Raw genomic sequence first — 9,824 nt, 5'->3', positions numbered from 1 at the left:
ATATAGTCAAGACATTGACAAGGTTAGAAATAATGATTTTTATTTGAAATAATAATTTTCTCCTTCAAACTTTGCTTTTGGCAAAGAATGCTCCATTTGCAGCAATTACAGCATTGCAGACCTTTGGCATTCTAGCTGTTAATTTGCCGAGGTATTCGGGAAAAATTTCACCCCATGCTTCCAGAAGCCCCTCCCACAAGTTGGATTGGCTTGATGGGCACTTCTTACGTACCATACGGTCAAGCTGCTCCCACAACAGCTCTATGGGGTTGAGATCTGGTGACTGCGCTGGCCACTCCATTACAGATAGAATACCAGCTGCCTGCTTCTTCCCTAAATAGTTCTTGCATCATTTGGAGGTGTGCTTTGGGTCATTGTTCTGTTGTAGGATGAAATTGGCTCCAATCAAGCACTGTCCACAGGGTATGGCATGGCGTTGCAAAATGGAGTGATAGCCTTCCTTATTCAAAATCCCTATTACCTTGTACAAATCTCCCACTTTACCAGCACCAAAGCAACCCCAGCCCATCACATTACCTCCACCATGCTTGACAGATGGCGTCAGGCACTCTTCCAGCATCTTTTCAGTTGTTCTGCGTCTCACAAATGTTCTTCTGTGTGATCCAAACACCTCAAACTTCGATTCGTCTGTCCATAACACTTTTTTCCAATCTTCCTCTGTCCAATGTCTGTGTGCTTTTGCCCATATTAATATTTTCCTTTTATTAGCCAGTCTCAGATATGGCTTTTTCTTTGCCACTCTGCCCTAAAGGCCAGCATCCCGGAGTCGCCTCTTCACTGTAGACGTTGACACTGGCGTTTTGCGGGTACTATTTAATGAAGCTGCCAGTTGAGGACCTGTTTTCTAATCATCCATTAGCCTTCTAACACAGTTAGCAAACACAATGTACCATTAGAACACTGGAGTGATTATTGCTGGAAATGGGCCTCTATACACCTATGTAGATATTGCATTAAAAACCAGACGTTTCCAGCTAGAATAGTCATTTAGCACATTAACAATGTATAGAGTGTATTTCTGATTAATTTAATGTTATCTTCATTGAAAAAAACTGTGCTTTTCTTTCAAAAATAAGGAAATTTCTAAGTGACCCTAAACTTTTGAATGGTAGTGTATATATATATATTATATATATATATATATATATATATATATATATATATATATATATATATATATATATATATATATATATATATATATATATATATATATATATATGTATGAGGCTCTCAAAGCCACTTCAGAAATGAAATGATCCATAAAAAAAAGGCTTTTGACATTTTCTTGAAAATGTGAGCAATTGCTTCGTAAGTTCTAAGCCTGGTAACGTCCTGGAAAAATAAAAGAATGTTCAAAAAAACGATGCAAACATAAAGTAGACATTTGGGAAATGTAAACTAGTGACTACTTTGTGTAGTATTACTATCTGTTTTACAAGCAGATACATTTAAATTTAGAAAAATGCTAATTTTTGCAAATTTTCTCCAAATCTTGGTGTTTTTTACAAATACATTTTGAATTTATTGACCAATTTTTTTCACTAACATAAAGTACAATATGTCACGAGAAAATAATCTCAGAATCGCTTGGATAGGTAAAAGCATTCCGAAGTTACTACCACATAAAGTGACACATGTCAGATAATCGGCTTCATCATTAAGGCCAAAACCGGCTTAGTCTAGAAAGGGTTAATAGTTTAGTTAATAAATGGTGTTTTTTTTGTGGTCTCGGAAAACCCTTTAAAGGCAGAAAATTATTATTTGTGGAAAATGACACAATATTAAACCTTAGGGTGACCATATACCTTAGATAACTGTCGACCGACAACTATTTTTCCCGACTGCACCATACATATGCATGCTCAGCTCGGCCGAATACGCATGTGTAGTCAATGGAGAGAGGGGAATAATCGGCTGCCAAAATACACCTTTGGCGGCAGCTCATCTCCTGTGTGAACAAAAGAATAGACATGTTGAAATCCAACATGCATGATCCTTCTCTCCCACAACATCTGCCGTCGGGGAGGGGGAGTCGGATCACCCCCATACACAAAAGATGGTGGACCGGTCCAGCTGAAACCCGATAACTCGGCCAACGTTCATGTAATTTGTATGCGCACCTTTAGACTTTAGACTTTTCTGGTTTACAAAAAAAAATATTTCTGACATCCTATAGGGGTCACTGTTGGCATTACTGACAACATTCTTACCTACATTCTTACCTAATGACACACTCCTAAAACGTAAAACTAGCAGATGGGCAATGCTATAATACACATAACACAAAAATTTACATATGTTAAAGTATCACAGTAATTATTTGATATTTTATTTAACTGAAAATGAGATCCAATGCTAATGATTGCAAGTGTTATTAAAACAAAGAGTTAAAGTAAAAAATAATCAAAAATGTTAAATAAAAAATAAGAATAAAAATGAAACAACAATGTATTTTGTTTAGTAAATTAAGGTATATGTATAAAAATGTTTAGCATCCCCAGGCCACCATTACGATTGTCACAATACTGCAGCCTTCATAAACTGCATTTTTATATGGTTAAAAAAATATATTAAAATATATTTAAAAACTTCCTTATATTGACTAAGCAGCACAATAAAGTTTAGAAACAAAGGCAATAATTGCACAAACATATAGGTAAATGGAAAGGGGTCTGGATGCAGAGAGAAATGAAGGAGGGTGGAGGAGATGAAGTACCATGTGATGGGGAGGGAGGAAACCTGCACGTCATGGGTTTTCATATCTCCTGCATAACACATAAAACCCCCTACCAGAGACAGTTACCCTTCTCAACTTAAAAGAACATAACAGCTGCTGTCTACAAAAGGAGCAAGACTAGTTCTGTAACAAATTGACATCAGGGAGCACAGCAAAAACTGTGAACAAGATGAATCAGATCATTATTCTCTGTCTAGGAATGGTCCTATTGGCTTTTCTCATACCCAGCCAGGTGAGACTTATACATTATTTTATGATCTGATCAATGTTGATACATGTAACGCACTTTACTCAAAAACTAACAGAAATTCATGTGAAATACAGTGAATATTTTCTACAAGGTACTGATCATCATTCTATTATTATGACTGTTGTTGTTTTTTAGTATTTTTAATCCTAAGTGGCTACAGAGGTAAATGTATTAAAGTATTAAAAAATATAGAAACAGTTTTACCAGATATATTCTAAACATACTGATATTTAAAAGATTTGTTGTAAAAATGACCAGTGCAGATTTTAAAACAACAAAAGCCTTAATGATGAAACGGTTATTATCTATCTGAGTAATGATGATGCCTACCTGATCCGATAGATAGAAAGATAGATAGATAGATAGATAGATAGATAGATAGATAGATAGAGACATTTTCCTATATACTCTATGTCCCCATACTTGTAGAATCACTTCCCATATAAACTAGACTTTAGACAATTTTCCCTGGTTGACAATCGAAACACGGAAAGGTTGATCTATATATGTGATTTTATCTTATATCATTTCAGATTTAGTCATTAAGTAGACGAAGCTTCAGTCTTGTATAAATTGTAGTTGTTGAAAATCCCCTTCTAGTAGAAATTATCCATCAGCTTGTGTCATGTATTGGATAATATACATTTAGAATCCTTAAATTAGAAAAAAATTGCCTTTAATTGGTTTCGATCTACGTATGTACAATCTTTTCACAAAATAGTGATACATAATAATTCAGTTTTTTTATATTCTTGCATTTTTGTAAAGGAAAAAGAAACCAAACTTTTTTTCTACAGTATATGAGCACATTTAAGTGATATTTCTGTCACTGTAAAGTTCATACAGTTAATACTCGGGCTGCTCATAATTTTATGCATCTACCTTTCTAAATAGAAATAATGTTTTGATATTCCCAACTAAGGCTTGTAAAACAGCAATGTTTGTAAAGACTACATATGGTACCAGCTTAGTGCATATGAAAGAAAACTCTCCATTATTGTTTTTTTTTAAGGATTGCTATAACAAAACACTGCATCGGTGTGGTCTTTTGCAATGCCTTATACTAAAAGGAGCCTCCCACTATAAGCCTCTATTTTTCCCCTTTAACATTTTCCTTCCTAATTCATATTCTTCCTTTCTGTTATTTGTATCTAAATATATATTAGATGCAGTATAAAAAGAAAATATTAATCTGGAAAGGAATTGGATTGTGGGCAATTGTATGTTCATGTTACAGGTGATACAGTCTAGGTAGGAAATGGAGATGGCAGTCATACAAGAGCAAAAGTGGTCTGATGAAGCTTCTTAAATACATCTGAATGGTTTAAGGCTGGATTCACACATGCAGTTTTAGGCACAGTTCGTTTTTTTTTAGCCAATGCTAAGAGTGAATCAAAAAGGAAGGAACAGTAACATAGAAAGATAGAGAGTAATGATAAAAAAAAAAAAAAAAGTTTATCTAGTTCAACATATTCTCCGAAGGCAAAAACACAGAAGCCCTCATCTTAGGGGAAAAAACAAATCTTCCCAACTCCAAATAATGTGATCCAAATAAATCCCTGGCTCAATGACCCATCTGTAGTAATCTAATGCCCATAATTTATAATATTATTACTTTCAAGAAAGGCATTGAGGACACTATTTTAAACTCAATTAACCATGACAACAATTCAGACAGAAAGTTTCATAGTCTCCCTGCTCTTAGGAATTTTCTTCCCTCTAAATGTTGTGGAAGCCCCCTTCTTAAAGTATACCATCCTGGGTATAAACAGAAGAGAGATCTCTGTACTGAACTTTGATATATTTCTACATAGTTATTAAGTCACCCCTAGAAAGTTTTTTTTTTCCAAATGAAAAAACCCCAATTTTGATCATATTTCTGTGTACTGAATTTTACCCTTCCCATTTATTAATTTAGTGGCCCGCCTTTGATCTCGCTCAATCGCTACTATTTCTTTCTTGTACACTGGTGCCCAAAACTTTACACAATATTCCATATGTGATCGGACTAGTGGTTTATAAAGTGGTAGAACTATGTTTTCATCTTGTGCATCTTTGCTCCTTTTGATGCATCCCAGAATCTTATTTGCCTTGGCAGCAGCTGCCTGACACTGGTTGCTACAGTTAACTTTACTGTTGATTAATATCTATATGTCCTTTTCAATGTCAGTTTTCCCAGTGTTATCTCATTTAGTGTGCAATAGTGGAATGTATTTTTCCTTCCCAAGTGCATGAGTTTACATTTAGCAGTGTAAAACTTAATTTAGCCAAATTAAAATGTTACTGTATAATCCCTCTACAGGGATTAATAAATACATAAAAAAGAATAGGGCCGAAAACTGACCCCTGTGATACCCCACTTGTATTGGTGATCCAATCTGAACATGTTCTATTAATAAGTACTCTATGTTTCCTATCTTTGAGCCAGTTATTTACCCACTTACACAACTGTAAGGAAAGACTTATACTTGTCCGCTCTTTTGTATCCCCTTCCAAAACTGCATCAACAATTTCATGTGTAAATCCAACCTAATGGTCGTTGCAATACTAGTAGCATTTTAGCTAAGGTAAATACATTAAAGGAGTTTTCCCATTAGAGACATTTATGACATATCCACAGGATATTTAATAAATGTTAGATAGATGCGGGTCCTACCTCTGGGAGCCACACCTATCCCCAGAATAGGGCCCCCTAAACCCCGTTCAGCCACTCCGTGTTGCGGCTGAATGAGATTAATTCCGACCATGAAAACGGTTATATGGTCATGAGGTTATGTAAACGGCGTAGCTGTTTCCGTAACTACCATTCAGTTCTATGGGACTTACGGAAACAGAGTAGCTCAGCGAGCTACGCTGTTTATGTAACTCACGACCTTTTAACCTTTTTCATGGTTGGAATTCACCTCATTCAGTCGCAACACAGAGCGGCTGAACCGGGTTTATGGGGCCCCCTTCTGGAGATAGGTGTGGGTCCCAGAGGTGAGACCCGCATCTATCTGACAATTATGACATATCCTGTGGATATGTCATAAACGTCTCTCATGGGAAAACCCCTTACATAATAGTAACATATTACTAATTAGGAGAAATGTATGGCTTTTGGTAAATGAGCAAAATAATTTTAGGTCTCAACATGACAAAACAGATTCTGCATCGTTAGGCCCCATGAACACGACCGTAAAACTGCAGACCGTAATACGGTCTGCTGCTTTACGGACCCATTCAGTTCTATTGGCCGCGGACACCTTTCCGTATAGCTACAGATGGGTGTCCGTGCCGTAGAACTGCCGGGAATTATGGAGCATGTCCTATTTTTTGTTTTTTACGGGTCGTGCTCCCGTACTTTGTATGGGAACACGGCCCAAAAATGTGGGTGGCCAGCCGTGCCCGCAATCGCGGGCCGTGATTACGGGCACGGCCGTGTGCATGAGGCCTAAATCAGGAAGACACATTCAAATGTAACAATTGGCTCTAAACCATGTTAAGTAGTAAATAAAGTCCATCAAAGATGTAGTAAAACATGTAACTAAAATGGACTAAATGTATTAACAATTTACAAATAATTACGAATAACATATTAATCTGCAAAAATTCAAGTCTCAGTGTGACAAATTCCAAACAGCAATGTCCAGATGAATAGTGCAAACTATAGTGTTATACGACTATGACGTATAAGCCAAATTCCAGTGATATTGTTCCTTGCATGGCATCCCGGGGGGAAAATAATATTGGCAGTTGCTAACAGCTAGGGTGCCACATGCCTTGAGCCTGGAGATACCGGTGGAAAGACTTTATTAGATCAATGGGTGTACCTATGATGTATATTACCCTACCTCTCTGCCATCTTGGACAATTTTTTCCATTCATTTGGCTCACCCATTATTCATTGGTTATAAAGTACTGTGATGCATGGCAATACTAATAGCATTAATTCTACAGTGATGCATGGTAATACTAATAGCATTAATTCTACATGGTTTTAATTTTATAACTTATTCTCATTTGTATCTGATTATTTTAGGTCCACAGTGAAACTACTCCGAAATACAATGAGAACAATTCAACTCAGGCAGGGCAAAATGTATCATCTCCTTCAAATTCAAGTGGAGCATCACCTGTCACAACCTCCACGAACACTACAACAACCCGTGGGCATGCAGATTCCTTGTACTCATCCTCTGCTCTCTTCCTCAGCGTTGCCTCCATCTTTGTTTTAAATGTTTGCTGTTAATAGACTGTGACGTAAATGCAACTATAGCACTCTCTCACACCTCTGTTCTCTTTTATTCTCATTATCAAGCACACCATGGAATGGCATATGTAATCCTAACCAAGATCAATGTACACCCTATCTGACTAAGAGGCTCGTCTTCACTTACTCAGGCTTCCCCCAAATGAACTTGCGTTGACACAGGGAACTGAAAACCTTGGGTGTCTACTCCATGAAGAGTCTCATTTCTCAAATGACATGAATGAACCAATATTTCACAGAGAACCTCAACAAGGCATACAGTACTGGCTAAAAGACATGTTTGAAATAGATCTGTCAGTGGAATTAATAAGGACCATCTCAGTAACTGGAAGGACTATATATATATATATATATATATATATATATATATATATATATATATATATATATATATTCTACTGTATTGCATATTGCTGCATTGCTAATCACTTTCCGAAATAAATAAATATGGTAACTGCGGCTTTGATTTTATTATATAGTGGAATACTGTATTCCACCTGCATGTGTGTCAATGAGTGCTACCTGCTCTGTACCTATATCCAGCAGCTTGGAGACTTCCTCTCAGGTGGAAGGGAGAACTCCCTGACATGAAAGGAATTCATTGTACTAGTATGATGGACAAAAACTGCATTGTTCTTTGGACTCATCATCCCATCGGTCTGGAGTGATAGCATTTCATTGCCGGCTAGTCTTTCCACGAGTATGTCTTGTCAGTTCTGATTTGAGTCAGTTATATAATACCACTAAATAAGGGCACAATTGGTATCTTTCTGAACTATATATCCTATAAATCTCATTTTCCAAGGGGGTATTTTAAGGGGAAAGATCACTTATGCATTTATTGTTTATTAAAATAAGGGTACAATATTTGCAACACCAACATTTTTGAGGCCTTCTTATACAACAACATCAGTATCACTAAGGTCTTGTCCACACGTAACAGAATACTGCAGGAAATTTCTTCAGCACTCCTGTTAAAACTACTGCTGTGGAAAAACCACACCATTTCCTGCGTTTTTTACTGCAGGAAATGGTGCGTATTTTGCAGCGTTTTTCACATTGCTGGGAGATGGTGATATCTCCTCTGAAAAACGCAGCACTTCAGTCCACTTTCCGCAGCAGGAATTGACATGCTGTGGTACGAAAACTATGCACCGCAGGTGAATTTCTGGTCGGAAATTTAAAAAAAAGCGTGTGGATAAGATTTGGTAAATCCACTTTGCTGCTACTGTATTGTGCTGCATATTTTCCGACCCCAATTCCGGACGGAAAATACGCAGCAATTCCGTTACGTGTGGACAAGCCCTAAGAAAACAAAGAAAAATCTCCTCTTTTTGCAATGCAATGAGTTTAACTGAGCCATCTTTCAATATGTGTACCCTCAGTTTTTTTGCATGTATTTATTTAAAGAGGCTCTGTCACCAGATTTTGCAACCCCTATCTGCTATTGCAGCAGATAGGCGCTGCAATGTAGATTACAGTAACGTTTTTATTTTTAAAAACCGAGCATTTTTGGCCAAGTTATGACCATTTTTGTAGTTATGCAAATGAGGCTTGCAAAAGTCCAAGTGGGTGTGTTTAAAAGTAAAAGTCCAAGTGGGCGTGTATTAGGTGCGTACATCGGGGCGTTTTTAATACTTTTACTAGCTGGGCGCTCTGAAGAGAAGTAACATCCTCTTCTCTTCAGAACGCCCAGCTTCTGACAGTGTAGATCTGTGACGTCACTCACAGGTCCTGCATCGTGACGGCCACATCGGCACCAGAGGCTACAGTTGATTCTGCAGCAGCATCAGCGTTTGCAGGTAAGATCGACTTACCTGCAAACGCTGATGCTGCTGCAGAATCAACTGTAGCCTCTGGTGCCGATGTGGCCGTCACGATGCAGGACCTGTGAGTGACGTCACAGATCTGCACTGTCACAAGCTGGGCGTTCTGAAGAGAAGAGGATGTTACTTCTCATCAGAGCGCCCAGCTAGTGAAAGTATTAAAAACGCCCCGATGTACGCACCTAATACACGCCCACTTGGACTTTTACTTTTAAACACACCCACTTGGACTTTTGCAAGCCTCATTTGCATAACTACAAAAATGGTCATAACTTGGCCAAAAATGCTCGTTTTTTAAAAATAAAAACGTTACTGTAATCTACATTGCAGTGCCTATCTGCTGCAATAGCAGATAGGGGTTGCAAAATCTGGTGACAGAGCCTCTTTAAGTGATTATTCTCATTGAAATAGATACAATGTCAATTTTAATTGTGTCATTCGCTTATATTAATTTAGGGATAGATTTATAAAGTCAACTGGTTTGCTATGAGTTACAAATGAGATGTCCTATTTGCTCCTTAGTATTTTTAAGACTTTAAGAATGATCTGCAATGATCTCTCATTGAGAATCAATTTCTGCAGTTAAACAGTCTTTCTTTATGACTTTGCACCAACTTTGAATTCTCTTCTGATTTTTTTTAGGTGTGTATATATAGAACATTGCTTATAAAGTTGTATCACTGATTTTATTAGCTTTTATTGCAGAGAAAGCAAAATATATAAATAACTTTCTCA

At 37.1% G+C, this 9,824-nt stretch overlaps 1 long non-coding RNA gene across 1 annotated transcript; it reads left to right on the top strand.

The window, feature by feature from the left end:
• Positions 1-2,800: 2,800 nt before the first annotated feature.
• LOC142759730 (uncharacterized) lies at positions 2,801-7,717 on the top strand. Its single transcript, XR_012883187.1, has 2 exons — positions 2,801-2,993; positions 7,033-7,717. It is a non-coding gene; the product is annotated as an uncharacterized LOC142759730 (long non-coding RNA).
• Positions 7,718-9,824: the final 2,107 nt, after the last annotated feature.

This window comes from Rhinoderma darwinii, chromosome 4, assembly GCF_050947455.1.
Source record: "Rhinoderma darwinii isolate aRhiDar2 chromosome 4, aRhiDar2.hap1, whole genome shotgun sequence".
NCBI classification, from domain to species: Eukaryota; Metazoa; Chordata; class Amphibia; order Anura; family Rhinodermatidae; genus Rhinoderma; species Rhinoderma darwinii.
The sequence above is the reverse complement of the archived record's forward strand: the minus strand, read 5'-3'. Positions and strand labels throughout refer to the sequence as shown.